The sequence below is a fragment of the Cucurbita moschata genome, unplaced genomic scaffold (assembly GCF_002738365.1).
Source record: "Cucurbita moschata cultivar Rifu unplaced genomic scaffold, Cmos_1.0 Cmo_Scf00118, whole genome shotgun sequence".
Taxonomy (NCBI): Eukaryota; Viridiplantae; Streptophyta; class Magnoliopsida; order Cucurbitales; family Cucurbitaceae; genus Cucurbita; species Cucurbita moschata.
The window spans coordinates 208,571-217,368 of record NW_019268634.1 but is presented as its reverse complement, the minus strand read 5'-3'; the positions used below and the strand labels follow the sequence as shown (position 1 = coordinate 217,368).

The window sequence follows — 8,798 nt, the reverse complement described above, 5'->3', positions numbered from 1 at the left end:
GGTTGACCTTGTTACAAGGGCGGGGGCAAGCCAAAGAAGGTCAGTCGGACTAAGTTAGGACCCTTGATCCGGTTCAGCTAGGTTCTTCCATGCGAGAATGTATGGGTATCGGTATCCTCTTTAGGACCAATTGCTTTCTCTTTTTGTTTATACGTTTGGTGAAACCTGCTAAGACCGCCTTTCGTACCAGGTGTGATTCAATCTTTTAGCTCAAACTTTTCTATCGTCCGACGAAAAAAGTAGGAGTACGACAACCTTTTCCTTTTCTTGCCCGAGCCAGGGGATCATTCAGTTTCTACCAAAAGGTTTGCTATCTATTAGTTGTCGTAAACGAATGTATTTCTCATTTCATGTTAGCTCCTCCAAGAGCTTCCTGGTTCGTAGTAGACGAAACCTTGGACTTCTATCGGACTTATAGCATTGCCTGGTGAGCTCGCCGTTGAGGGTTGGCCTTACAGGAGATCAAGCAGCCTTTCTTTCCCTACCTGATATGCTTTCCCGCTTATCGTGCAACTAGCCAACTAGCCAAAGAGAGAGGGAGAGGGATCATGTCAATCAATTTGTATGTGCATTTTGTCCGTCCTATACTTGCCTGCTTAGCTTTCTTAGCCAACATCTCCGGTTATCCCCGAACCAAGAGGTCCTGCTTATCCATACCCAACAGTCACACTTTCAGCTGAAAGAATGATTTTTTTCATAAAGTCGGATCATAGATCAAGAAAGAATGAAGCTGCTTACAGGGACAGTTACGCCGTACGTCTTTTCATACTCACCTTTTCTTTAACCCTGCTATCAACCTAGCCATTCTTGCTTATTGCTTTAAGGGGTCTCCCTACTGTAGATTACTCGGATTGGTTCTCGCGTCCCTGTGTCAAAAAGGATGGGCGAGTTTGGTTTGAGTGTTCATCGATTGGGTGGATCCATATGCTCCGGGGGGGTGAGACGAGGTGTAGCGCAGTCTGGTCAGCGCACCTGTTTTAGGTATGTTGTCTGCTAAAGGTTTTAGGAAAGAGGGTACAAATTTTCTACATAGGTCATCTGTGGTCACAATCCATTTAAGGAAGATGCTCCCAAATAATCGGTGAACAATAGCCTTTAAAGAAGTTTCAAAGAGCAAGAAGAGGTAGAATAGAGAATAGGAGTGAGTCGTGCAAGGAAGAAGGAACTAGTAGGTTTAATTTGGGTTCGTTTGAACTAAAAAACGAACCAAAATTTTTCAAATGAACCCAAATTTAAGACTCACTAGCCCAAAGTCCATATGTGGTAAAAAAAAACCTTCCATGGCCCAACCCTTATTCACTGTCCGCATCCAACCATTTCTTTTTCAAGCTACACGTATGCCCTATGCCAAACTCACGTAACTAGTTAGAAGATGCGGCCCACAACTAAATAGATTTCAAGTGTCACAATCGCACTCTTGCAGTAGTGAGACAATCATTATGTGACATTTGTTCTAATCAGATGAACAAATCAACCATGCAAAATTTAGACTGAATGAACAATAGCAGTGTATGCTCGAATCACGTTTAGAAGAAATATTTTAGAAAACGTGAGCGAGGAAATACGTTAAAAATAGTTTCAAATAAAGCAATGTTATAAGCTAAAAGTAATTTGTCAATATCTCTATCAACCGGCTCTTCATAAACTCAACGTTGTAGGATGAGGCTGACTTTAGGTCTCGTGATGCGCTTCTAGCTGATCTCAGTATTGAGGAGTCTTTTCCAACCTCCTAGGAACTTTTGAAAATCACTTCTCGGTTTTTTAACTCTTCAAGTCTTCTCTGTTCGTGTCTTTCCTACTTTCTTCGCTTGAAACAATTTCTTCTTTGCATGACGTCATACCACCTGCTTTTACTTGATGGTTTCTTGGTCGGAATAATAACGTTTCGAGTTACTAATGTGGACAACAGGGTTAGTCTGTATCCATAGGAGCAATTGCATCCTATATGATGTCTTCCTAATCTTGTGGACAACTTTGACTAGTCCATAGAATTTTCGAACCAGTCTTTGGTTCTTGTTGCTTTGAACTCAAAGTTGATCTGACCTTAACTTATCATAACTCTCTATTTTCTTTGAAATTATCGTGGTCGACCCTTCTCTTCATCCGTCTGGATGGTATTTCTGCGTGAACATGTGTTGCTTTAGTGGTTTTTTTTTTTTTGTCTCCCTTCTTTAGTAGAGGTATTGGCTTGGTGTCTTTGCCAAGCATTTGAGTGATTACTGACAAGAGCCTTTGCAGGTCAAATAAACCCGACTGTGAACATACCCTTTTGCTATTTGTAGAATTCAACTAGCTCAAGCTGAGCTGTATGACATCTATTTGTGGTAGGTGACATAAAACTAATCTTGTGATTGATCTCTCTTGGTGGGGTTAAACCCAATATCTGACCTTCTTGTTTTAGGTCGTGGTGTTCATCTAGTGGCAATAAAAATTTTGTTGAGGTTGGCACACTTGAGCTCCCCCTTTTCAAATACAACAATGGCAGCAAGTGTAGATTCATCATGGCTAAGATTCTTTCTCAACTGTACTATCGTCATCATTTTCACCCCTCTTGGTTGATGGATGTTTGTTTGAATGATCGTTGGGTTAGACTCCGTTACTACTAGAGATTTTGCTAGGGACATGTAAATGACTTTGTGTTCTAGCAGGATGTCAATCCCTAACTATTTGGGCTCTAGAATGTTGGATATAAAGGCTGAAGATTTATAGTAAAAATGTGATAGAGAAATATATACTAAATAATTATATATAGTAGGCGGTTACATATAGTGAAGCTATATATAATAAACTGAAATAATATGTATACTCATTAGTCAGTGCTTCCTAAATGTACATTTTTAATTCTCCATATCCTCTCTTTGCATACCTAAGGTCATTAATACAAAACCAATTGTCAATATTTCTTCTTACATTTTCTCTATCATGTTCTTTGTGTTCATTTAGATCAAGTGTGTGCGCTGTTGTGTGATTCTAATAACTAGTATCAGAGCGAAGAGAGATTCACCACGATCTGTGAAGATGGAAAGTTCAAAGACTGAAATTGAAAAGTTTGATGGATTCGATATCAGTTTCTAGAAGATGCAGATTGAAGATTATCTATACGAGAAAGATATTCAGGAACCCATTTTGGGGGTGAAGCTGGATACCATGACCACAGAGGAGTGGAAGCTCAAGGATTGTCACGCTGTAGGGTTAATCTGGTTGACGCTGCCAGGGAACCAAAGAAATTGCGATTTGAAATGGTCCCGTTTGGGGACCATCTCCAGTTTCTTCATTTCTAGTACCAAAATTTCATGGATTAGATGTTTCGCACTGTGCAACGGCAACTCTCTGTTTTCCTAAGGCTAGTCAGATATCTAATGACCACTCTTTTCCTCCTCACCATATCTAGACACTATAACGTTGATCCACTTTTGTCTTATATAGTTAACATTCACTCTTTAACGTCCAAGGACATTTTATAACTACCACCAAAATCAAAACATACAATAAATTCATACAAGTTTTACAACATATCATATACTACAAAATAGGGTTAGACTGCTTACTTGGTCGCGGAGAGACGTGACATCGAGCTGAGTCATAGAGATATACGACTCTTTATCCTAAGAAAAAATCTATATAATTTAAAATCTGGCTGCTATGGTACCAACGTGTCACAACCCAAATTTCAAGGGTTCAAAACTCAAATATAAACTAAAATTGAGAGTGAAAACAAATAATAAAAGTAAATTAATATAAAATAAGAAAATGTTGTAAAATTAAAATGAGATTGAGAAAACAATACAACATTAAATATAAAATAAAATTAAATTATAAGATAGTGTTGTTCAAATTTATCCAAACAGAAAAAAAAAAGTTTGAGATACAATTACAAAAGAAAAAAAAAAGTACAAAAAGACTCAAACACAAAGACAGACTAACACTACATAACAACCCCATTTGTGAGTGCACAACCTTTGAAGGCTCCCTCATCTCAAACGTAAGTTCTATTACGAACCCATCCAAAATAATCACACCTGTGACCACATCTCCTGACTTTAAACTGCTAGTCTAAACATGGTTTCGTCATGAAAGCTTTAGAGATAAATCTATCTTTACAAAAATATTTTTCTCTTAATTTATAATTAGTCATAAAAAGAAATAATTAGGTACAAATTTTGTCTAGAATTCAAAACTTTCAAATCTTACTGTTCCTTGACCAGATTCAAATCCAGATTCTTGAACTCTTAGTACCTTAAATAAAATTGGTATCCTCTAATAAAACAGGAATTTCTGTTAAGATCATTAAATTCTTATAGACTCCAAACTCAATATCAATAACACAATTATGTTTTATCTTGAACACGCCAAACATGAAACTAAAGTGCGTTCAATTTAACTCCATTTTATTGCCATCTTGAATGATGTGTAGGGTGTATTCTTGATTTAAAAGTTCTTGTGACATGACAGTTCATATGAGTTAAGCTTTTTGCAAAATCACAAGTTAAAAGACAACAACGATGAACCTAGGTTTATTAGTCAATTCAAAGACAATTTCTTTCTCCATCTTATCGATAATAATAGTTCAACTAAATCCATATTATGCAAAGAAACAAGTTTACGACTCATAAAAACAACTACCTAAATTATGTCCTAAAAATTTGAAAACATAAGTTGTGGTTGATAATTACACAAAAATTTCCCTAAATCCATGAATTCGTGTCCAATTAGTCAATCCTAAAGATTGTAACTAGCATATAGTCATTGAAGCTCCACACATGAAGTAATTTAAAGTTCCCCTTACCTTACAAAAGTTCATCTCATCTTTAATGAAGCATGAATTGCACTGAAGTTCATGAAATGCTTATAGACTCCAACTCTGAGTACTATTAATGCAATTATGTTTCATATGAGTTTGTCATAAATGAAACTAAGGTGCATTCAATACAACTTTATTTTCTTGTCATACGAGGCAAAATAGAAAAATTAAATCAAACAAACTGATGAACTGAACCGAATCAATCCAACCAAAATTGATTAGTTTGTTTCTTTTGTTGGGTTGTTGGTTTATTTGATAACCCTTGTATATCATAACAATTCAACTTTTCGTTTTATAGCCCTCCAACTACTAAGAGAAAAATATATTTGAGTAGAAGCTAAAAATATTGGGTGTTTAAGAAAAGGCATTTGGTTTAGTGGTATGATTCTCACTGGGGGTGCAAGAGGTTTTGAGTTCAGTTTTTGAAATGCCCCTATGTCTAAATCTCTTATTATCCAAGGACTTCATATTTGAAATCAACCTAACTTCATATTCGACATTTTATACTTACCACCATGCTCTTAATACTCATAGTCTTTCTTAACATCCCATCCTAAGGTTTCATACATACGTTTCAAGTGGTATAACAAGGGCATTTGGTCTAGTGTATGAAAGACATTTACCAAGTAAATAAATACATTAAAATAACACAAGTGACACATATGTAAACTATGTTATTAATATTTTATTTCTATTATATCTTTCCTTATTTATGAAATAATGAGCGTAGATATTTTTTTTTTTCATTTTTATAATTATTGATGATGGGAGGTTTAGGGTTTTCTGATGTAACAATCGTGGGGATGTAATTCAGATAATAGAGTCACTTCTGATGTGGAAAGTACGGAGATCGATACCTTGCATCTCCAAATGAATCGATCACTAAACTTATGAAATAATGAGATTCCATCTTTCCTTATTTATGAAATAATGAGCGTAGATATTTTTTTTTTTCATTTTTATAATTATTGATGATGGGAGGTTTAGGGTTTTCTGATGTAACAATCGTGGGGATGTAATTCAGATAATAGAGTCACTTCTGATGTGGAAAGTACGGAGTTGATACCTTGTATCTCCAAATGAATCGATCACTAAATATATTATTTCTTTTCAATTTTTTCTTATTTACGACATAATGAGTAGGGATAGTTTTTCATGTCACTATTATTGATGACGAGACGTTTAGGATTTTGTAACATAAGAATCGTGGGGATGTAGCTCAAATGGTAGACCGCTTGCTTTGTATGCGAGAGGTACGGGGATAGATACCACGCATCTCCAAAATAAAACTATGTTATTAAATATGTTATTGAAAATTATTTCTTTTCAATTTTTCCTTATTCATGACAGGTTAAGTAGCGATATTTCTTCATTTTCACTATTAATGATGATGAAAAAATTAGGGTTTTGTGATGCAAGAATTGTGGGGATGTAGCTTCGCTTAGCATGCGAGAGGTACGAGGATCGATACCTCGCATCTCCAAAAGAAACTATTTATTATTAATATTTTATTTCTATTCAATATTTCCTTATTTATGACATAATATGCAGAGATACTTTTTCATTTTCACAATTATTGATGAAGGAACATTTAGGGTTTTTTGATGTAAGAATTGTAGGGATGTAGTTCAAATGGTAGAGCGTTCATTTTCCATGTGGAAAGTACGGGATCAATACCTTGAATCTCCGATTGAATCGATTACTAAATATATTATTTTTTTCAATTTTTTCTTATTTAGGACATAATGAGCCAGGATAGTTTTTCATTTTCACTATTACTGATGACGAAATGTTTAGGGCTTTGTGACATAAGAATTTTGGGGATATAGCTTAGATGGTAGAGCACTCGCTTTGCATGCGAGAGGTATGGGGATCGATACCCTGCATCTCTAGATTTTCTTCATTTTCAATATTATTGACGATGGAAAATTTAGGGTTTTATGTTGCAAGAATTGTGGGGATGTAGCTTATGATGGAAAATTTCGGGTTTTATGATGCAAGAATTGTAGGGATGTAGCTTAGATGGTAGAGCTCATTTAGCATGCGAGAGGTAAGGGGATATCCCGCATCTCCAAAAGAAACTATTTGTTATTAATATTTTACTTCTATTCAACCTTTCCTTATTTATGACATAATTAGTGGAGATATTTTTTCATTTTCACTTGATGACGGGACATTTAGGGTTTTCTGATATAAGTATTGTGGGAATGTAGCTTCGATGGTAGATTGCTTGCTTAGTATGTGAGAGGTACGAGGATCGGATCGCTACCCCATACCTCCAAAAGAAACTATTCGTTATTACTATTTTATTTCTATTCAATTTTTCCTTATTTATGACATAATGAATAGCGTTATTTTTTTATTTTCACTATTGTTGATGACGAGATGTTTAGGATTTTGTGATGTAAGAATCTTGAGGATATAGCTTAGATGGTTGAGCATTTGCATCCCATGTGAGAAGTACTGGATCGATACCATGCATCAACAAAGGAAACAATTACTAAGTATATTAGTTCTTTTAAATTTTTCCTTATTTACGACATAATGAGCGGGGATAGTTTTTCATTTTCATATCATTGATGATGGGAAGTTTAGAGTTTTTTTATGTAAAATCGTGGGAATGTAGCATGGGAGTGGGAATGTAGCATGGGAGAGATACGGGGATCGATACCTCGCATCTCCAAAAGAAACTATTCGTTATTACTATTTTTTCACTATTATTCATGACGAGACGCTTAGGGTTTCGTGACGTAAAAATTGTAGAGATATAGCTTAGATGGTAGAGCGCTCGCTTTGCATGCGAGTTGTATGGGGATTGATAACCTGCCTCTCCAAAATAAAGTATTTAATTTGTTATTATATTTTTTCATTTTCACAATTATCGATGCCCCGCATCACCAAACCAAACTATTTGTTATTAATATTTTGATATTTTTTTATTTTCACTATTATTGATGATGGGACATTTAGGGTTTTATAATGTAAATATCATGGGGATGTAGCTTAGATGGTAGAGCGCTCGCTTTGCATGCGAGAGGTACGGGGATCCATACCCTGCATCTCCAAAACGAAGAGGTACGGGGATCAAATACTAGTAGTTATACGCTACAATCAAACAAGCACATAGAGAGAGGACTTATTTAAGTAAAGAAAGCAATCTAGTACTTATTGTAAGTGAGAATTTGTAGGATGGCGGTAGCATGAGACATAAATATGATACCAAATAGATATGGTAACAATTTGGTATCAGAGCCATGCCCTAAACTAGTTAAAACTAGAAGCAACAATCTTCTAAGTGTGTCATAATAAAAGTATGTCGATAGAGAGTCCACTTGTGTAGTCTGCTGGAGGAAGGAGTCAAGGTCATGGAAGCTTTAGAGGCAGAGGAAGGGGACGAGGCAGACAAACCTTCAACAAGGCCATAGTGGAGTGCTATAACTGTCACAAGCTCAACAAGGCCATAGTGGAGTGCTATAACTGTCACAAGCTAGGACATTTTCATTGGGAATTTCAAGCATGGTTGTAACCGGAAAGGGTAATTTACAGCTGGAAGTGAATGGAATCATAATGATAATAACAGGAGTGTTCTATGTGCCAGGCCTGAGGAACAATTTGTTGAGTAGTGGTAAATTGCAAGCAAAGAGGTTACCTTTTTGTTTCAAAATGGAACATGCAAGGTGTTTCATCCTGAGAGAGACTTAATCATGGAGACAAAGATGTCTTTGAATCGAATGTTCGTATTGGGTCCTTCCCCCTATCATTCCACTACCCATTCCAGGAGAAGCAGCCGTTCAAGTTCCTTCAGCCGCCAACGCAGAAGTAGGTCTTCCTCGTTATCTCCTTTCCCCAAATCCTTCAGTTCCAGTCCTAGTTGTGCATCCACTGATCGGAATCATTCCATAGAGAAGCTTGAGAAAGAGGAAGAAGAGAAGAAAAGGCGTGAAGCAGAGTTGAAGAAGTTAGAAGAAGATGCAGCTAGGAGGATGGAAGAACTAAT

At 36.1% G+C, this 8,798-nt stretch overlaps 1 non-coding gene across 1 annotated transcript; it reads left to right on the top strand.

Moving 5' to 3' along the window:
• Positions 1-7,793: 7,793 nt before the first annotated feature.
• Positions 7,794-7,866, top strand: TRNAA-UGC. Its single transcript has one exon. It is a non-coding gene; the product is annotated as a tRNA-Ala (tRNA).
• Positions 7,867-8,798: the final 932 nt, after the last annotated feature.